At 40.2% G+C, this 5,134-nt stretch overlaps 1 non-coding gene across 1 annotated transcript; it reads right to left on the bottom strand.

The window, feature by feature from the left end:
- Positions 1 to 677: 677 nt before the first annotated feature.
- LOC141654320 (small nucleolar RNA R71) lies at positions 678 to 784 on the bottom strand. Its single transcript, XR_012547881.1, has one exon. It is a non-coding gene; the product is annotated as a small nucleolar RNA R71 (small nucleolar RNA).
- Positions 785 to 5,134: the final 4,350 nt, after the last annotated feature.

Genomic DNA, 5,134 nt, shown 5'->3' with positions numbered 1-5,134 from the left:
TTTAGATTTTCTTATATTGTTATTAGTTGTGTCTTTCTTTGCCTTGGGGAAGTAAAACTCCTCAAGGTTTGTTCTAATTATTTTCGAGTTGTTTGATATTTTGCATGTCTAGAAGATCACAAGGTAACTTGTTACCCTTTGATCACGAAATTGAAAGGACTTTGAAAACCAATAGAAGACTTGCTAGGAGAACTTTGAGAGGTATTGGTGAGGTTATTCAACCAAATACTATTGAGTTCATCAAGCCTTTTGCAAGAGAAGGTGAGGAGAACCCAACACAAAATCCAACACAAAATCAACCCACAATGCCTAAGTTTTCATCACATTCCGTACCAACCGAGGAGAACCTACCCAATGGTACTACCACACCACAACATCTAACCGGAAATTTTATTGCCAAATCCGCATTTATCCAATTAGTCGAAAGAAGCCAATTTGGGGGGATGCCTAGTGAAGACCCTCATTCTCATATGGAGACTTTTTGTGACTATTATGATACGATTTCTCAAACCGGTGTAACTCAAGACAAAATTCGATGGGTCTTATTTCCTTTTTCTCTAATTGGCACCGCGAAACAATGGTTGAAAGGCCTTGATAAGGCTACTCTCGGAATTGATTCTTGGAAGAAATTGGCTCTAGCTTTCTACAAAAAGTTCTATCCACCGGAAAAGACTAACATGCTAAGAGCTCAAATTACGGGCTTTAAGCAAAGAGACGAAGAATCCTTGTATGAAGCTTGGGAGCGATTCAAGGGAATTCGCCGCTCATGTCCTCACCATGGACTTAGCGAGTGGTTCTTGGTACAACAATTTTAGAACGGTCTTTATGAAGACTCAAGAAACATTCTCAACATGGGATCAAATGGAATGTTCACCGAAGTTGATGACAATCAAACTTGGAACAAAATTGAGGAAATGGCGGTCCATAACTCACAATATAGTAGACCTCGCAAGGCTACTAGAGGAGGAAAGCATGAAGTGGACTCCATTACTCAATTGGGTGCTCAACTTAGTGCCCACATTGATACCATCAACTTGAAATTCGAAAAAGCTATGGCTAGACTTGAAGAAGCCTCAAAATCACCAAAGCATCATGTTAATGCCATGACGGCATATTCATCAATCCCAAGTGGGATATGTGAGAATTGTGGAACTTTAGGACATGACCAAAGTGAATGTAGGGGAACAAATGAACAAGTGAATGCTTTTCAAGCATACAAGAGTGGTACCCCTTACTCCAACTATTACAATGAAAACACCAAATTCCATCCAAATCTCTCATACAAAAGCCAAAATGTTCAAAACCCTCAACCAACATACACCCCACCTCCCATGAGAAACCAAAATCAAAGACCCTTTTACAACCAAAACCAAGGTTACCAAAATCAAACTCCATACAATCAACAAAGTGACCAAGGTTTTGATGTTCAAAAAGCGGTCCTCCAAATGCAAAAGAATCAACAAGAGTTTTTCACTCAAATGCAAAAGGATAGTTAAGCAAAGGAAATCACCATCAACAACATCCTAGCTCACACCAAAATGTTGGAAACCCAATTGACTCAACTAGCATCTTCAAGCTCACAAAGACAAAAGGGGCAATTACCGCCTCAAAGTAATCCCCCAAGACATGAAACGGTTAGTGCCATTCACTTGAGAAGTGGTACAAGGTATGAAGCACCGGAGAAGCAAGTTGAGGATGAAGTTGTGGAAGCTAGTGACAAAGAAGAAGTTGTGCAAAACTCCAAGTATGGAGAACCATCAAAAGAAGAAATTTCAAAGAAAAATGAAGACAAGATCAAGGACAAGGAGCCCATTGTGATTAGACTTCCTTTTCCAAGTGTGGACAGCGGGCCGCCCACGGGGGCGCTTGGATAGGAAAAGAGAAACAAGCGTTTGCATTTTGTATGGAGTCGCCACCAATTTTTATGGGAAATTGGAACCGTTCGAATACCTCGTGCCATGTCAAGACACGAAGTAAAGACATGAACACTAAGCAATCGTTACCCTTAGCATTCTATGTCTAGAATGACTCTCGTGGATGCCAATGAACACGGGTGTTCACGGAGATCTGGAGTAAGGGGTGAGGGTACGTATTAGGAAGCTCTTTTGATCGAACACCTAATCCCGCCCGCCTCGATAGCGGCCTCTACTAATGATTAGGGACATCATTCGTACTCGATATATCGTCGGCTATATGCATGCAATGCAACATCCAAGTTTTGATCCTAACATGTGAGAATTAGACTAAGTCGGTTGACACGTAATTAGCAAACAATTGGGTCGAAGTAGGGATTTAATGTCCATTTACATGTGAAGGCATACAAATGATACAAGAAATACAATAATTATAAATTACAATAATGAAAATTACAATAATGAAAATAGATTAGGCGATTTATGTCGAAAATACCTTTAAAACGGATAATTTGAGAAAACGAAATAAAGGAATAAAAGAATGAAAGAAAGAATCAAATAAATTAACGAACAGGAATTAGCGCGATATTACGGTTAATAGTTAGTTAATATGTAAACTAATTACACGACGTCAAGGCAGAAACGGAGTTCAGGGGACGAACTCGGCCAGAACAAAGCGCAGCAGAGCTGCGTCCTTTGGAATAGGCGCAGCAGACACTACGTCTGTTCCTTGGCTCAGTTCTGGCTGTGAAGCCGTAATTGCAAGCCGTTAATGTTGATTGGTGAATTTAATGATCGATTGATGATATTTACTCGGATGAAAGTGATTAATAGATTATTTAACATGCGAATGAGTCATAAAAGCAATAAAACATGGATGAGACGGATGCAAACGAATTAACACAAGATGGAATAATGACAGAAGTGAAAAATATTAACAAACTAAACAAATCAATCGATTAAGATAAACACGATGGATTAATGACGAATATGCGATGAATACAATAAAAGACAGATGAAAACTATATCAAAGACGAATTCCAGAAACCCAATATTGATAAATTGAATCTCTACAACCCGGAATTGAATTTAATGACGAAAACCCGCAAATATGAGATTATTAGGGATTTAAGTCGGATTTATGATTAATTAAACGTGTTAATGATGATGAATAATACACATGTGAATTAATATGTTATTATGACGAAGGATTAACGGAAAACAAACAAGAACAAATAAACAAGACGAATTACAGAGGACGAACGAAGAAGAAAGGAAGCAGGAACTGCGGCAGCCTCACGAAGAGGCGCAACAGAATCGCTCCTCCTTGAAGAGGCGCGGCGATTGCTGCGTCCTTTCTCGACGGTTATCTACTGGAAATCCGTAAAAAGAGGTTTTAAAGCAAGGTTTTAGAAATCGGTTTTAATGATATTTTCGACATAAACCTTACATTGATGATACAATAATAAAAATACAATAAATAAAAGAGATTATACACCCTCAGACTTACATGTTGACGAAACGAGAAGGACTAAGATATCGATTAGTGATGCTCGACGCGAATGCAAAGAAAGTGCCCTCGTAAGAGGAAAGCGATTAAGTTAATTAAGTTGATTGATGTGTAGTTGGTCAAATTGGTCGGTCATGCAAACGGGGAGGCTGGTACTCAGAAGGATCTGAGCTTACATGGTCGAATGTTCAAGCACGTAGACGCCAAAAAGTAAGAACAAAGTCTAGAATGCAAAGGGAGAAGAGAAGGGCGGACACTCGCGTGAGAAATATGAGGAGCGAAGGCTCCTATTTATACTAATCACGTGAATGAATTAGGGTTTCGGAGACTCTTTGGAAGTGAATCTCGGAAAGATATGAAAAAGATACGAGAAACATGCAGAAAAGGGCCTGGGAAGAGGCGCAAAGAGCCATGCGTCTCTTGGAAGAGGCGCGGACTGGGTTGCGTTTCCCAAGTGGTTTCCTCTGGAAGAAAGATCTCCGTGTTTGAGTTATGGTAGGACGGAAATAATTCGGTTTTCCTTAATATCTTATGTGAATATTACGAGAAATTACTTACTAAAAGATAAAATTTATGAAATATGGAATAGAAATATCCGAACATTCCGAACATTCGACTCGGGATTTAACGGTTATCAGAAAATGGAGACGGTTTTAGGCCCGGACTCCGAATGTACTCTAATTACTGTCAAAACGACCGTATCGGGACGTAGATGACAAAGAACTAAGAGGTAGACATTAATATTTGAGCAATCACTTGACGATAATCTTACGAATTGTCACAAATCGTTCCGCGTACCAAACATGCGGCCCAATCATCACCGGGTGGTTTGCGGGAGGTGCATAAATGAGGTATCTACACCAAGTCGTCAAGCCAAGCCCAAATTTGATGACCAACTTGGAAAATTTATGGAAATTGTGAAGAATTTGGAAGTCTCAATTCCTTTCACGGAATTAATCAATCACGTGCCGGCCTATGCAAAATACATGAAAGACATCCTCACAAAGAAGAAGTCGATCCGGAAACTTGAGACTATCGCCTTCACTAAGGTGAGTAGTGCAATACTTCAAGGGAGTTCACCTCCAAAACTTAAAGATCCGGGAAGCTTCTCAATACCGTGTACCAGTGGCGATACCACGATCAACAAAGCCTTATGTGATCTAGGGGCTAGTGTGAGTGTTATGCCGTACTCGGTGAGTAAAAGGTTAGGGATGGGAGAGCTTAAATGCACCAATATCACACTCCAAATGGCCGATAGATCGACGAAGACACCATTAGGGATATGGGAAGATGTTCCCGTAAGAGTTGGGAAATTTTTCATCCCGGTGGACTTTGTCATTGTTGACATGGAAGAAGACTCCAACATTCCAATTATTCTAGGAAGACCTTTCTTGCACACGGCGGGTGCGGTAATTGATGTGAAGCATGGAGAGCTCACTCTAGAAGTGGGAGATGAGAGCATAACTTTCAATCTTGACAAGACCATGAGAGCTCCCCGTTTGCATGAACCATGTTTTATGGTTGATCATTATAGCCGGAAGGATGATAGGAAGAAGTCGGAATTCCAATGGAAGAAGAAAGTTGATGATGCTCCATTCAAAGAGCAAGTGAATTGTAACAAAGAAAGCTTGAAAAGCTCACCAAAGTCAAGCAATGAAGAGGATGGCCTCCTTGGCCAAGACAAGAAAGTGGGAGAGTTGTCTCTATCAAC

The sequence above is a fragment of the Silene latifolia genome, chromosome 4, assembly GCF_048544455.1.
Source record: "Silene latifolia isolate original U9 population chromosome 4, ASM4854445v1, whole genome shotgun sequence".
Taxonomy (NCBI): Eukaryota; Viridiplantae; Streptophyta; class Magnoliopsida; order Caryophyllales; family Caryophyllaceae; genus Silene; species Silene latifolia.
The sequence above is the reverse complement of the archived record's forward strand: the minus strand, read 5'-3'. Positions and strand labels throughout refer to the sequence as shown.